Source organism: Miscanthus floridulus, chromosome 3, assembly GCF_019320115.1.
Source record: "Miscanthus floridulus cultivar M001 chromosome 3, ASM1932011v1, whole genome shotgun sequence".
Classification (NCBI taxonomy): Eukaryota; Viridiplantae; Streptophyta; class Magnoliopsida; order Poales; family Poaceae; genus Miscanthus; species Miscanthus floridulus.
This window is the reverse complement of record NC_089582.1, coordinates 58,138,116-58,155,907: the sequence shown is the minus strand read 5'-3', so window position 1 is coordinate 58,155,907 and position 17,792 is coordinate 58,138,116.

Here is a 17,792-nt window from a genome sequence, read left to right as displayed (position 1 = left end):
GGTACATTAGAGCATCTCTAGAAGTTTAGTACAATTTACGTGTTAAACTAATCTATTTAGGGGGTGTTTGGATCCGGCTACTAAAATTTAGAAGATGTGTTGGGAGGATGTTGTATAGGGTGTTCGGATACTAATAAAAAAAATAAATTACATAATCCATGAGACAAATTTTTTAAGCCTAATTAATCTATCATTAGCACATGTTTACTTTAGTGAAACATTATCAAATCATGGACTAATTAGGCTCAAAAGATTCGTCTCGTAAATTAGTCGCAAACTATGTAATTAGTTTCGTAATTAGTCTATATTTAATACTCCATACATATGTCCAAATATCCGATGGGACAGCGACTAAAATTTAGGAGGAGCAACCAAACATCCCCTTAGCAAGTTAACACAAAAAATAGCAACTTTAGATTTTTGTCCTTCTCCAACGCCTCTTTATAATAACTTTCTAAAAGCTAAAGTAGGGCCAACATTTAATTATTTTTTGATTTAATGTATTGTTCAATAAAAAGAAAACTGAAAAGATAGTTGGATCTACTCCCTCGGCACCGCACTGACGCGTGCACCCATCGGATCCCAACCAGTTCGGCTCGGCCAACTGCGTACAGCCGGCGAAGCTCTCCCAGCTCCATGCCTTCCGGCCAGGCGGTGGTGAGCACACGTGCAGGCAGCAGGCCATGCACACGTGAAGGCAGAGATCAATAAACAACGGCAAGAGGGCAGGCACTGAAGGGCGGCGGCGATAGAACTGAAGGGCAGCAGGAGGGAGATCGCTAAAAAGATTGCTCACGCCAACAACAAAAAAATGCTCGCCAAAAGCCGTAGAAATAGGTCGACGCCAGGGATCCGTCCACAACTGCGCAAACTTACGAGTGAACCAGGTCGACGGGACGGATGCTTCATCTCATGTTTGGTACGGCTTCCATGCGAGTTTTGTCTTTGACTCCAACTATGACAGCCAAGCCAGTAGAGCTGCATCATATATTACTAGAGGCCATCTAGGAGAGTTGCAGCTTCGGCTTCTTCTAAGAGAATCACTTCTAACCGGTCAAACACTCCAAATGTCAATGATCAGTGAGGAACAGCCAAAAATCATTTCGCTATTTACACTAGGAACTGTAAGCTAAAAAAACTGCTTCACCCTACTCTATGTTATATTTTGGTGAGCAAAGAATGAATCATCATAAGCTTCTCACCCTACTCCCTTCTAGAAATCCAGTATAATCATTGCATCAAAAATTAAGGATAAGAGCCGAAGAACTAAGTAGTAGAGCTCTCCAAATGAACCTAAACGGTCAGAGCGTTTGTACATCCAAAACGGAGGAGCCTAAGCCCCTTTTAGCATATGGATACGGAGCTGCTGGTCAGGTGCTCTGGCTTCGCCCGCGGAGCTGACGACGGAGAAGTCCTGCCAGACTCGCTCTAAAATCTAGGGAATCTAGATGCATCGATGCTCGCCACTCCAATCCAATAAAACAAATTTATTTTGCTTTCCAATGTCGTGCGAAAGAATACAGAGGAAATGGTTAAGGATCAGATTGGATTCTTGGAATTGAATCTATTCTAATAATTATAGTTTAGATAAAGATTAATTAAGCTAATATTGTTATATATAGAATATATTTGTATATTTATTATTAGGCATATAATGGACATACATATAAGTTGCATTTCTATTGTATGGAAATGAGTTGAAGAGTGTGTTATAAGTTGAAGAGTAGAATTATAGCATAGTGATTTATAGAATCAATTTCTATCTTTCACCCTATGAATTTAAGATAGGCTTACCTGTGAGTTTGAAAAAATTATAAAATGTTAAATTCCAAGCCAAATAGCCTAATCTATTAAGTATATTTTAATTCCTCCAAAATAAAGAAATTCAAACAGCCTAAATGATTATTGGCTTAGATTGGATTTTTTAATTTTTATGGGCATCACCTTGATACGATGCCACCCAGAACAATTTGCTACACTGCGGATGGCCATAGTATATATATAATAATATACTGTATAAAGTAAAGGCTCTGTTCGACTTAACCCATATTTAATTTATTTAGCTTCTTTTTTCAGTCGAAATAGTATTTTTCAGCTAATTTTAGCCAAGTTTTAGACCAGCAAACTGGAGCAAAGAATCTAAAGCGGTCGTCCATCAAATCCGCCTGCACGTTCCCCGTAGCGTTGCCTGTCGTGGTTTGCAGCCGGCCAGCAGCTGGATTTTTTAGTACAGTTTTGTATATAGATACTATGATAAGAAAAGTAAAATTAATCGTCAGTCCCTGAACTTGGCTGACGGTGTCATCCAGATCTTTGAACTTTTAAAGTGATATATGCGAGTCTCTAAATTTGGCAGACTGTAATCACAGCAGGTCTCTAAACTTGACTGACAGTGTCATGCCGGTCCCTGAACTTTTAAGGTGATCATCATAGGTCCCTAAAATTAACAAGTAGTGTCATCCCTGTCCAAATATAATAATATTAAAAGTTACCAATAGTATTACAAGTTTTCTCTATTAAAAGTACTTCTAATTTTAGTATTATTTTAAAAGTTTTAATAGTAGTATTATATAAGAAACTTTTCTATGTTATTTATACTATAACATTATTATTAAAACTTTTAATACTATAATATTATTATTATAAGTTCTAATACTATAATACTACTATTAAAAATAGTATAGTATTAATAATAAAGAAAAGTTACTTCACTACAACTAAAACTTTTAAAATAATACTAATTTTAGAAGTAACTTTTAATAAAAAAACTTTTTAAACTATAGGAATTTTTAATATTATTTTAATACTATTAATGATACATAAATATTAAATTAATTTTAGTATTTTTCTATTTTAGTTTAAACCTAATATTTGTTGTTGTAATTTATTTTAATACTTTAATTTATTTTTTGCTCATGTAAATTATTTAGTTAGCAAATAATTTTAATACTTTACTTTATTTTAATACTTTTAATTTATTTTTTGCTAACTGTATACAAACCAAACAAAAGTGTAAAACATCCCAACAGTGGCAGAGATAGAAATAATTTTCAGGTGTGATGAAGTCTATAAAGATCAACGATAGTGCTAGTGCCTGGATGTCTGGACGGACGATGTCTGAACGCCCGCGCCTGCACACCGTTTTGCGCGCCAACGCGGAGCCTGCACCTCCCGAGCGTCGCTTGTACCGCCCAACCCCCCGCTCGAGCCCCCTCCACTTCCACCACCCGAACGTCTATGCCCGCTCGGTGGCGCCCCAGCAGCTACGTCAAGTGGGTCCTCAGCAGCAACACCTGATCTACTTTTAAAATATCTAGATAAAATATTTGCAACATACTTCTGAAGACAGATGAAACACTTAAAACATACATATAAAACACTTGTAAAAGCCATTGCAAAACATACAAACATCCAGATAAAACTTGCAACATATGCGTGAAACATATGCAACATCAAAATAATCACACTTGTAACATCTCTCTGAAAAAGAAGATGAAACATTTGGAATGGACGTTTGCAACATCCGTGTATAATCGTTGCAATATGTGCAACACCTTGATCTATTTTTGCAATAGCCAAATAAAATACTTGCAACATACATTTGAAACATCTGAAACAATTAAAACATACTCTTGCAACATGCACTTTCAAAGCAACATCTCCTTGCTGCTCGGCACGATGGAGACTCGTCGGTGTGTGATGTCCACCGGAGGCAGCGGTCCGGTGGCGCTTGTAGGTGGCGGGTCGGCGGCAGTGGCTGCACATCGTGTGTAACACCCTAAAATTTGCATAATTTTAAACTAGGAGAAAATAATTAATTATGCATTTTTATGACGTTTGAATTTAGGAAAATAATAATTTTTATCAAATTAAAATCAAATATAAGGTTTACCTACATGTTTTATGCATTCATGCTGTTGCATATTATTTTTACATTGAGTGGTTTGAAATCGGATTTCAAATTGATTTGAATTTGCATTCAAAATTGGTATAGAAAATGAAAAAGGAATTTTCTTCTCCCTCCTATGCTTTCGGCCTGCTGGCCTGCTCCTCTGTGCCCATGGCCTGTTCCGTTTCTCCGTGCTGGCCCAGCTTGGCCTCCCTCCCACGCCCCGCTCTCCTTTGCTTTGCCGCGTGGCTTGCTTTCCATTTTCCATGTGGCCCATTTCAGTTCTTCGCAGTCGGCCCAGCCGAGGGCCTAGGTCCGCGTCGCGCCGTGCCCGCGCTCCCCCTCCCTCTCTAAGTGGCTGATGGCTTAGCCCCACCTGCCAGCATCACCTTCCTCCTCTCGCGCGTGACCGGGACGGACTCTGCCGCGTCGTTGTGTCCGCCACCGCTACGCCCTCGCGGTGGCGTGCTCTCCACGTCGCCCTGCCTCATAAATACCGATGCCCGTGCCTACGCCGCCTCCCTATCCCGCCTTAGAGCAAGCTTTCGCCCTCGCCTAGAGCTCGCAGTCGCCGTAGCCCTAGCGCCACCGCCGCCATCGGGTTCAAGTTGCTGCTGCGCGCCGTCGTCAGTTCCCCTCTTGTTTTTTTGTCTCGGTGAGTCCGCCTTGAGCTCCTCTCTCTCCCAGTTCTCTTGTTTCTCTCAATAGTGGACCGTAGGCTTTAATCCAAGAGCGCCGCTCGCTCTGGCCATGGCGCCGCTGTAGATAAGCTCGTCACCAGCCACCTTCATCGCTCGATTCAATCTTGGCCGCCCAAATCTAATCCAATGGCCCAGATGCCATGATATCCCTTCGTTGGTCTATTTTGCAAAAGAGCCCTTACAATTAATTAGATCTCAACCCGTCGTCCTTGTATTCTTTCAAAAGAGCCCCTGCCTTTTCTGATAATAGCACCCGCAGTCCTCGACTAGATTTAAAACTCAGGTTTTATTTATTTTAATTCAAAAATCAAGTTTCATCTATTTACAGAACTGCCACTATCTTCTATAGGCCATAAAATCGTCGTTTTAACTCCAATTTGATCTGTTCAACTTGCGTTAGGTTCGTAATTCCATAATCTACATGTTCATACTACTGTTAAGTAGGTTTTCAACTTTTAAAATTCGAGGTTAGATTTAATCTATTATTTTACTAAAGAAATCTTGTTTAATTCATAACTTCTTCGTTTTAGCTCTGATTTTTGTGATCTTCGCGTCTGTGTGATCGTAGCGAGATGTAGATTCGTTTTACAAACTTTTCATCTTGATTTTATTTTGATTGGTGTACTATTATAATCTATAGCTTTTGTTAGCTATGCATGATTGCTTCTAGATGCTTGTATGTTGTTGTGATTATCGAGTATAGACAGTGGGCAATTCGTGGGAGACCAAGAGTATTACTTTGACGAGCCAGATCAGCAGGAGTACTTTATTCAAGGCAAGTATAGCATGCGATCATCCTTGTTTCCTATTGACCTTAATACATTTAATTCATGTTGCATGTGTCACCATGATTAGGATTTCCCTAGAATTGAATTATACCTTGTCTCCTATGGGATATGCATTGGGTAGCTTTGCTAGTGCTCAATTAAACCATGATCTTATAACTTGACTAATGGTATATGCAATAAACTTTAAAATATGACTTTTTAGCAACTTAGAAACAGGGGGTTGAAGTATTTAGCTTCTTTCTAAATGCTTTAGATTTCTCTCCCTAAGAACTTATCTGTAAGTGATCATTCGGGACTTACAATACAGCTGTGAGGGCTACATGGATCTGGCTTTAGCTCAGTATGAGGATCTTTTCTAGCTTGTTAGTGGTTACCTTTATTAGCGTAAGAATGGCTTGCTGAATCAGGTATAGGATAGCCTCTACTCTTATGTGTATAGCCACGATGGAATTGTGCTATTCGATAGGGGGGTTCCTATATCTGTTTGTCGAGTGAATCTAATGGCCCAAACTTGTTAGACGAACCTTTGAAAAGCTTCATAGTGACCCCTGCTTGCTCATCTTAGAAGTGTTTTAGGAGTAATTAACCTAGGCATATGGGTATCATAACTCAAAGTGAAAGTGTACAATCTCTACAGAGTGTAAAACTAGTATATCAGTCATGCTCACGGTCATGAGTGGCCTTGGAATATTTATGGAATAGATGATTACTAAGAATTATCTGTTTATGCTATTCATTATTCATGTTTACATTGATCATGTGTTTTGCTTTGGGAATTGAAATAATTTATTGCTACTCTTATGCTAAAATTTTGACAACTAAAAGCTGAGTGCTATAAAACCTATGTCAAGCCTTGAGCCTCATGAACCCCATGTTATACTTGTTGAGTACGACATATACTTACGCTTGTTTATTTTCACTATTTAAATAAAAATCCTAGATGGGTAATAGATGGCTATGGTAATGATGACTTTCCTAAGGATTACTAGACTTGTGGTCAACCAGTTAACGTCCCTATGATATGGAGCTTCCGTGAGAGATCTTTTCTTTATACTTTCGCTATATTTATGTGAAGACTCTGTCTTATTATTCGTGATGTAATAAACACTTGTGACGATACTATTCACAATTTGTTGGCTTATGTGTGTGACTAATCTCTAGGCGCACATAAGATTATGCATCCTATTTTATCCTTAAAATCGGGTGTGACAGATTGGTATCAGAGCTGTGTTGACGGTAGGACGCAAGCCTAGTGAGCAATGGTCGTTTTAGCTTCTTTTACTTCACTTATTTCATGCTTCCCATCTCATCCTTGTTATTTGCTAAAGTTTTATGATTCTTTTGCCTTACTTTGCTATTAAAATTATTGCTTCTAATTTAACTAAATCTAATTTTGTACATGTCTCATGCCAATAAGACTGCTTGCATCAGCACCAGAGGCTACTACTCGCCTCGTGGCTTGTCTATGGACCCCCATGAGGAGGAGGAACCTCAAGAACAAGAAGTTAATTTGCCAACACCTATACCTTCGCCTGAGCCAGTCTAGGAAGAACCCAAAGAAGTAGAGGTCGTCTTATTGTCCGATGATGAGGAGGAAGACGCCGTTGAAGAGGATGAGTTGATCCCTCCCCTAGGATGGACTACAAAGGTCTAGTACAAACCAGGGTGTGAAACCTCCATCTGACACCACTGATTTATGGGGATTCTTTAGACCTACTATGGTGATTAGGACGTAGCTGTGGAGTACGTCTACACCGAGCGTACGCACCCTTTGGAGGACACCTATTGGAAGACCAGGGTGTGCATCTCCATCAAGGACAAATAGAAGGGCGCATATCAGCTGGACTCAAACTATGTGCATCACGCTCACTATGCCACTATGGAGGATAGCATAGAAGATGTAGCCACTACAGCCTGCATGGGTCTCTATGGTCGTCGGTTTGAGGATATGAAGGATGACCAATATCGATTTATCCCTCACCAACACCCTGAATTGGAATCGGCAATGATGGACCCACAGGGCATGGATACAACTCCTAGGTGATGGTATACTTTAGCTATGAGTCAGTAGCAAAGATTCGACGACTAGAAGATCAGTTGAAGGCATAGCAGGAAACCCTTAAAAGATACTGACAAGTGATAGATGAGCAAAGGGTGTGCCTCAACCTAGCAAGGATGTACGAGGAGCTTCCCCATAAATTTCACCCATAAGTGTTGGAGTCCCTTTAATGTAATAAGACGTTAGTAGAACGAGTCAAGTTGAGTCGAGTCTATTAGTGCGGTGTGAACATTGGTGTGCCTAGTTGATTTGTTATTATGTTTATGTGTGAGTTGGATTTTTGTAATGAGTGCTGGAACTTTATGGGTATGTCTGCAAGTTTCATAGTTAAGGATATTAAAGTTTGGGTCAATAAATAAATAGATGGGTTTGATATATCTTGTTCTCTCGGTTCTATTTTTTAGAGCAGTATGTCCTTATCTCAATGCCAATAAAAATTTACTTGACCCAAAATTAAGAAATTTTTATGAGAACAACTATACTTTAGTATCTTTCCAAGGCCTCTGGAATTGCCCCTATATCTGATCTGGTTTGTGAGATATGGCTGTTTCAAGTTAAAGTTTCTGCACAGTCTAGAATTTAGAATAGTTTTGGTTGTGTCCTATTTTTGAGTAACCTAACGATAGAATCTGGGAATGTGGTCTTAATAAAAGTTGTAGATAACTTCTTAAGCTTTCCAACCATTTAAAGTACATATCTTTTGGATATCTATAACTTGAGATATGACTATTTTACTGAGCTACTAATGATGGAACTCGTCCAGAAAATTTTCAGAATGTATTGTGTCGCTATAAGTGCCTATAACTTGGAAATCACTAAATTTTGAATATTTCTGTTGGATGTCAGATGTCTAGAAGAGAAAGAGGCTGAGCTCATGGAGGTGTTCCCCCACATCCACCACCTCCATCGCCACCAACAATTGAGCAACTTTTGGTAGTGCAGACACAGCTTATGCAAGCCTTGGTGCAGAATCAGCAGAACCATCCAATGGATGGAGCACCGCGTGACAAATATGGTGAATATTTGAAGGGTCGTCCCCCTAGTGTTTTCTCATGCCACTGATCCACTAGAAGCAAATTATTGGCTTTGTGCAGTGGAGAAGTAACTAAACATAGCGCAGTGCGATAACCAGCATAAGGTGTTGTACGTGTCAGGACAACTTCAGGGAGAAGCCCAAGACTGGTGGGAGGCATTCGAGTATGGATATCCTGCCAATGCTCCTCCTATCACCTGGCAGGAATTTAGAGAGAATTTTAGATCCTACCACATACCTGGAGGATTGATAGTGCTCAAGCAGTTGGAATTCAAAGCTCTAAAGTAGGGGTCTATGTCCATTACTGAGTATCATGACAAGTTTGCTTAGTTGTCATGTTACACTCCAAATGATGTGGCTGATGATGCTGATAAGCAACGCCACTTTCTTAAGGGTCTATATGATGGTCTGCAACTCCAGCTCATGTCCAATACATACCCTAATTTTCAGACGCTGATGAATCATGCTATTGTTATTGACAATAAGCGTAAAGAGATGGAGTCTAAGAAGAGGAGGCTTTAGGGACAGGCCTCTGGAAGTAATACTCATCTATGCACCAACCCTCAGTAAGGCTTCCAGCAGAGGTTCTAGGGACTAGCTAATAAGTGGAATCGTGGTCAGTACCCTCAACGCAATCCAAACCAGCAGCAGCATGGCAATCAATGTCCCCAGCAGCAGAGTGGTCTGCAGACGCCATGACAAGGAACACCCAACAACACTCCCATGAAGACCAGTGCACCTAGTACCCCCAACGTATGTTATTGTTGTGGAGAAGTTAAGAATTATGCTAACCATTGCCCTAGGAAGCAGAATCCGCAAACACCCTAGGATCAGCATAGTAACCAGAAGGGAACATCGTAGAAGTCAACACCCAACACAGGAAAGGTAAACCATGTGTCTACCAAGATGGCGCTTGCGCAACCAGAAGTCATGCTCGGTACGTTCAATGTCAATTCCACTCCTATCACTGTTCTTTTTTATTCTGGAGCTTCGCATTCATTCATATCATAAGCATTTGTTAGAAATTATAGCATACCTTTATGTGCCATGCAAAATCCCATATTACTAAACTCACTAGGAGGTAGTATGCAAGCTTCTTACCGTTGTCTTTCGACTAGTCTATCCTTAAGGGGGGTAGAGTTCAAAGTGAGCCCCATTGTGTTGAGAACATCTGGTATCGATGTGATTCTGGGTATGCACTGGATGAAGCAAAACCGGGTAGTCATTTAGTGTCAAGAGAAGGTAGTTGTTGTGACCACACCGAATGGGGATAGAATTAGTGTTGATGTTGTAGTACAAGCATAGCCGACAGCCATAGTGAACCAACTTGATGATAGCGTCCACAAGGAGGACCCAGTGGTGGATGAGTTTCCAAATGTGTTCCCTGATGACTTGCTAGGTATGCCACCTGACCATGACATTGAGTTTATTATTGAATTATTACCTAGAATTGCACCTATAGCTAAGCGTCAATATAGAATGGGGGTTAACAAACTAGAAGAACTTAAGAAACAAATAAAGGAGTTACAGGAGAAAGGTTTCATTTGTCCTAGTTTATCACCTTGGGGAGCACCAGTTATATTTGTGGACAAGAAGGATGGTACTCAGAGAATGTGTGTTGATTATCGATCACTCAATGAGGTTACTATAAAAAACAAGTATCCGTTGCCTAGAATTGATGACTTATTTGATCAGTTGGGAGGTGCTTGTGTTTTTTCTAAGATTGATCTTCGTTCTAGTTATCATTAGTTGAAGATTCATGCAACTAACATACCCAAGACAACTTTTACTACAAGGTATGGTTTGTATGAGTACATCGTTATGTCCTTTGGTTTGACCGATGCACCTGCATACTTTATGTACTTGATGAATAAGGTGTTCATGGAGTTTCTGGATAAGTTTGTAGTGGTATTTATCGATAATATATTGATATTCTCCAAAATGGAAGAAGAGCATGCTGAACATCTAAGGTTGGTCTTGCAAAAGCTCAAAGAACACAAGTTGTATGCTAAGCAATGCAAGTGTGAGTTCTGGTTGAAGGAAGTTTCTTTCCTAGGCCATGTTGTCTCCTATGGTGGAATAGTAGTAGATCCAAGCAAGGTGAGAGATGTGTTGAATTGGAAACCACCAAATGACGTGGGAGAGATTCAAAGTTTCTTGGGATTGGCTAGATACTATAGAAGGTTCATAGAAGGTTTCTCTAAACTTGATAAGCCTATGACAGCTCTGTTGGAGAAAAATGCTAAGTTTGTGTGGTCCGAGGAGTACCAGGCTAACTTTGAAGAATTGAAGAAGAGGTTGACTACCGCCCTAGTATTGGTTTTGCTAGATTTGAACAAGAGTTTTTCTATCTATTGTGATTCATATCACCAAGGTCTTGGATGTGTTCTTATACAAGAAGGAAGAGTAGTGGCCTATGCATCCCAACAGATGAGAAAGCATGAGCTAAATTATCCTACTCATGATTTGGAGTTGGCAGCAGTGGTCCATGCTTTGAAAATATAGAGACACTATCTTATTGGACATAAGAGTGATATCTATACTGATCATAAGAGTTTGAAGTACATATTCACTCAGATAGATCTAAATATGAGACAACATCGATGGTTGGAGTTGATTAAAGATTATGATCTGGAGGTACACTATCATCCTAGAAAAGCGAATGTTGTTGCCAATGCTCTTAGCAGGAAGAGTTATGCCAATGAGGTGCAAGTGACACCTCTGTCAAGTGAGTTGTGTGCTGAATTTGAGCAACTGAACTTGGGCTTTGTCACTAATGTAGTGGAGTTGGTGTTGGAGCCTAAACTAGAGCAAGAAATACGTAAGGGCCAGTTACAGGATACGAAGTTGAAAGATATAGCGGAAAATATAGTGATTGGTAAGGCACCAGATTTCTGTATGGATGATAATGTAACTCTTTGGTTTGGGAAAAGACTATGTGTGCCTGAGAATAAGGCTATACAAGACACGATTCTTCATAAGGCACATGAGTCTACTTACTCTATTCATCCTGAGAGTACTAAGATATATTTGGATTTGAAAGAGAAGTATTGGTGGTATAGACTGAAGAGAGATGTTGCTGAATATGTTGCTTTATGTGATACGTGTTAGAGACTCAAAGCTAAACATCAAAGACCTGTAGGATTATTACAACCAATGAAGATACCTAAGTGGAAGTGGGAAGAAGTTGGTATGGATTTTATTATTGGGTTACCATGCACTCAGAGAGGTTATGATTTGATTTGGGTGATAGTGGATCGGTTGACTAAAGTTGCTCACTTCTTACCGGTCAAGACTACCTATACTGGACCCCAATTGGCTACATTATATATGGAAATGATAGTGTGTCTACATGGAGTTCCCAAGAAAATTGTGTCTGATCAGGGTACTCAATTTACATCTCATTTTTTGCAGCAAGTACATAGTTCATTGGAAACAAAGTTGAATTTTAGCACAACATATCATCCTTGGACAGATGGACAAACTAAGAGGATTAATCAGATATTAGTGGACATGTTGAGAGCTTGTGCATTGTAGTATGGTACAAGTTTGGATAAGAGTTTGCCTTATGCAGAGTTCTCGTATAACAATAGTTATTAGAAGAGTCTCAATATGGTACCTTTCGAAGCTTTGTATGGACGAAAGTGTAGAACCCCGTTATTTTGGAATCAAATAGAAGAAGGTCAAGTGTTCGAACCACATGTTTTAAGAGACACAGAAGAGTAGGTAAGGATGATTAGAGATAACTTGAGAGTGGCACAGCCTCGACAAAAGAGTTATGCTGACACTCAGAGAAGAGAATTGGTTTTTGAAAAGAGGACTATGTTTACCTGAAGGTGTCGCCTATGAGAAGTGTGAGAAGGTTTAACATGAAAGGAAAGTTAGCACCAAGGTATATTGGGCCTTTTAAGATTTTAGAGAGACGTGGAGAAGTAGCTTATCAGTTATAATTGCTTGAGAGTTTGTCATGTGTACACGATGTGTTCCATGTGTCTCAATTAAAGAAGTGTTTGCATATACCCAAGGAGCATATACCGTTAGAAGAACTTATAGTTAAGGAAGATCTCACTTATGAGGAGTTTTCGGTAAGGATTTTGGAGATGACAGAAAGAGTTAGAAGGAGCCAAGTTATAAAGATGTGTAAGGTTCAGTGGAATTGGTATACAGAAGATGTGGCTACTTGGGAAAGAGAAGAGGATTTGAGAAAAACATACCCAGAGTTATTTGAGTAAGCATCGTCCGAATCTTGAGGACGAGATTCATTTTAAGGGGGTAGAATTGTAACACCCTAAAATTTATATAATTTTAAAATAGGAGAAAATGATTAATTATGCATTTTTGTGAGCATTTGAATTTAGGGAAATAATATTTTTTATCAAATTAAAATCAAATATAAGGTTTACCTACATGTTTATGCATTCATGTTGTTGCATATTATTTTTGTATTGAGTGGTTTGAAATCAGATTTCAAATTCATTTGAATTAGCATTCAAAATTGGTTTGGAAATTGGTTTAGAAAATGGAAAAGGAATTTTCTTCTCCCTCCTATGCTTTCGGCCTGCTAGCATGCTCCTTCATGCCCGTGGCCCATTTTGCTTCTCTGCGCTGGCCTAGCTTGGCCTCCCCCTCGCGCCCCACTCTCCTTTGCTCTGCCACGCGGCATGCTTTCCATTTTCCCCACAGCCCGTTTCAGTTCTTCGCAGTGGCCCAACCGAAGGCCTAGGTCCGCGCCACGCCACACCGCGCCACGCCCGCGCTCCCCCTCCCTATCTGAGTGCCTAACGGATCAGGCTCACCTGTCAGCATCACCTTCCACCTCTCGCGCATGATCGGGACGGACTCTGCCATGTCACCGTGTCCGCCTCCGCTACGCCTTCACGGTGGCATGCTCTGCACGTCGCCTTGCCTCATAAATACCGATGCTCATGCCTACGCTACCTCCCTATCCCACCTTAGAGCAAGCTTTTGATCTCGCCTAAAGCTCACAGCCACCGTAGCCCTAGCGTCGTAGCTGCCGTCGGGTTCAAGCCGCTGCTACGCGCCGTCGTCAGTTCCCCTATCGTTTTTTGGTCTCGGTGAGTCCGCCTTGAGCTCCTCTCTCTCTCGTTCTCTTGTTTCTCTCAGTAGTGGACCATAGGCTTTAAACCGAGAGCGTAGCCCACTCTAACCATGGCACCGCCATAGATAAGCTCATCGCTGGCCACCTTCACCGCCCGATTCAATCTTGGCCGCCCGAATCTAATCCAACGGCCCAGATGCCATGATATCCCTTCGCCGATCTATTTTGCAAAAGAGCCCTTACAATTAATTAGATCTCAACCCGCCATCCTTGTATTCTTTCAAAAGAGCCCCTGCCTTTTTTGATAATAGCACCCGTAGTCCTCGGTCAGATTTAAAACTCAGGTTTTATTTATTTTAATTCAAAAATCAAGTTTCATCTATTTACATAACTGCCACTATCTTCTATAGGCCATAAAATCTCTGTTTTAACTGCGATTTGATCCGTTCAACTTGCGTTAGGTTCATAATTCCATAATCTACATGTTCATACTACTATTAATTAGGTTTTCAACTTTTAAAATTTGAGGTTAGATTTAATCTATTATTTTACTAAAGGAAATCTTGTTTAATTCATAACTTCTTTGTTTTAGTTCTGATTTTTGTGATCTTCATGTCTGTGTGATCGTAGCGAGACATAGATTCATTTTACAAACTTTTCATCTTGATTTTATGTTGATTGGTATACTGTTCTAATCTATAGCTTTTGTTTGCTATTCATGATTGCTTCTGGATGCTTGTATGTTGCTTTGATTATCGAGTATAGACGGTGAGCAATTCGAGGGAAACCAAGAGTATTACTTTGATGAGCTGGATCAGCAGGAGTACTTTATTCAAGGCAAGTATAGCATGGGATCATCCTTGTTTCCTATTCACCTTAATACATTTAATTCATATTGCATGTGTCATCTTGATAGGGATTTCCCTATAATTGAACTTATACCTTGTCTCCTATGGGATATGCATTGGGTAACTTTGCTAGTGCTCAATTAAACCATAATCTTGTAACTTGAGTAATGGTATATGCAATAAACTTTAAAATATGACTTTTTAGCAACTTGGAAATAGAGGGCTGGAGTATTTAACTACTTTCTAAATGCTTCAGATTCCTCTCCTTAGGAACTTATCTATAAGTGATTATCCGAGACTTATAGTATAGCTGTGAGGGCTACATGGCTCTGGCTTTAGCTTAGTATGAGGACCTTTTCTAGCTTGTTAGTGGTTACCTTTATTGGCATAAGAATGGCTTGCCGAATCGGGTATAGGACATCCTCTACTCTTATATGTATAGCCGCAATGGAATTATGCCATTCGACAGGGGGGTTCCTATATCTGTTTGCTGAATGAATCTAATAGCCCTAACTTGTTAGATGAACCTTTGAAAGGCTTCATAGTGACCCCTACTTGCTCACCTTGGAAGTGTTTTGGGAGTAATTAATCTAGGCATATGGGTATCATGACTCATAGTGAAAGTGTACACCCTCTATAGAATGTAAAACTAGTATATTAGCCGTGCTCATGGTCATGAGCAGCCTTGGAACATTTACGGAATAGATGATCACTAAGAATTATCTATTTATGCTATTCATTATTCATGTTTACATTGATCATATGTTTTGCTTTGGGAATTGAAACAATTTGTTGCTTCTCTTATGCTAAAATTTTGACAACTAAAAGCTGAGTACTGTAAAATCTATGTCAAGCCTTTTGAGCCTCATGAACCCTATGTTACACTTGTTGAGTACGCTATGTACTTACGTTTGTTTTTTTCATTATTTGGATAAAAATCCCAGATGGGTAACAGATAGCTATGGTAATGACGACTTTACTAAGAATTACTAGACTTGTGGTCAACCAATTGATGTCCCTGTGATTTGGAGCTTCCGTGAGAGATCTTGTCTTTATACTTCCACTATATTTATGTGAAGACTCAGTCTTATTATTCGTGATGTAATAAACACTTATGATGATACTATTCACAATTTGTCGACTTATGATCTTTGGGCGCACATAAGTATGATTGAAAGTATCTAGGCCCCTAGTTGGGTTTTGGTGATTAATGACAATACAAGATTACTATGACTAACATATGTTTTGCAAAGGTAATTAAGTTAGGTCATGGTAATGGAGATCAATTGGGCAATCAAGGTGGTCATGCTCCTACGATGGAAATCGTTTTGGTTTTCAAAGGAAGGACGACAAGGTTAAGGATGGACTAGTTCTAAGTGTCAATTGGAGTTAAAGAGACACTTAGAGTAGTTTAGGACTTTGTTTTTTCCTTTGGCCGTACTATTAAGGGGGGTATGGATGGGTAGCTTGACCTAGATGAGTCTAGTGAGTTAGGTGTGATGCACACTTATTAAAACTAGCACTAGGTAGCTCCACAATAGCCCTTTGATCCAATGGAGCAAACTTTATTCACATATGATCGAGAGTTAGAAGTGAATGGAGGGTCAAATACTGACCGGACGCTGGCTCCGGTGTGACCAGATGTTGGCTCAGGGTCTGGTCAGTTCATTTGACCAAGATGATTACATTTAGTTTGATCGGACGCTGAGAGGTCAAGTGATCGGACGCTGAGAGGCAGTGTCCGGTCGACTCCAGTAAGGTTCTAGAGAGGGAAAATCATGACCGGACGCATCCGGTCACACTATAAACACTGGAGTTCAGGGTATACTGATCGGAGCGTCCGGTCAACATGACCAAAGCATCCGGTCACTCCGCAGAGACACATAATGGTTCGTTTTTCAGCTGGTGTTATAAATACCACCTCCACTCGTGTGTGGGGGTACTTTTGCTTATTCCAACAGCTGAGAAATACCTTAGAGAGTGCCAAGAAGAGCAAGGTCCTAGTGAGGTGATTGAGATTTGAGAATCCAAAGAGAGACCTCATTAGTGAAGATTAAGAGTAGCAAAGTGTGCATCCACCTTCTCATTAGGCTTGTCATGGTCAAGTGAGAGTTCGTGTTTGTTACTCTTGGTGATCGCCATCACCTAGATAGCTTGGTGGTGATTGGGAATTCGGTGATCACCCGACGGAGCTTGTGGGTGACCCAACTCAAGTTGTGAGCGGTTGTGGGTGATTCACCATGATGGAGTGTCGAAGAATCAACCCATAGAGAGCACTTGATCCTTGCACGGATCAAGGGGGACCTACACCCTTGTGCAGGTGCTCCAATGAGGAATAGTGGGGAGTGACGACTCTTCGATACCTCGGCAAAACATCGCTGCATTATTTCCTCTCTATTTACTTTGAGCATTTACTTTGTGCAATTCAATTCATGTCTTTACTTTCTTAGAATTGCCATGCTAGAATAAGATTGGAACTTAGGTTGCAAGTCTTTTGTGCAGTAGAACAATTAGAAACACTTTTTAGGCACAAGGGGTTAATTAGGCTAACCATAGGACTTAATTATTGTGAAGAAATTTAGAATTAGTCCAATTCACCCCCCTTTTGGGCATCTTGATCCTTTCAATTGGTATTAGAGCCTCGTGCTCACGTTTTTAGGCTTAACCACCTAGAGCAAGATGTCTCATGGGGACGGACCTCGTCCTATCTTTGAGGGAGATGACTTTCCTTATTGGAAAATTCGCATGGAGGCATATCTAGAGGCTCTAGATGTTGGTATACTTAGAGCCGCCTCATAAGGCTTCCCAAAACCTCGGGATGCTACTAACCTACAAGGCGATGAGATGAATTATGAGAAGTGGAATGCAAAGGCTCAAAACACTATCTTTAGAGGTCTTTGCAAAGATGTGTTCAATCGTGTGAGGAACCACAAAGATGCCCATGCACTATGGTCAGACGTTTGTGCGCTCCATGAGGGAACTAAGAGTGAGCGTGAGGAACGCTATCATCTTGTCATAAAAAAGCTCAACTCTTTTGAAATGCTTCCTAAGGAAAGTGCTAATGAAATGTATTCACGTTTGAATGTTCTTGTAGAGGAAGTCAATGGGCTTAGACTCACTCAAATACAACCATCCAATGTTGTACGATCTTGAGTGTCCTCCCCATTGACAAATATGGGCATATTGTGACCATGCTACATCAAGGTGATCTTTCCACCGCTACACTGACACAAATCTTGGGGAAGATCAATGCTCATAAGATGTACATGCACATCACGCCACAAGATGGCTCATCCTCTACCAAGAAGAAAGATAAGGACTTAGCATTCAAAGCTAGCCAAGAGAAGGGCAAGGCAAGACTTGAGTATGAGAGCTCAAGTGAAGATGAAGTTGATGATGAAAGTCTTGCTCTCAT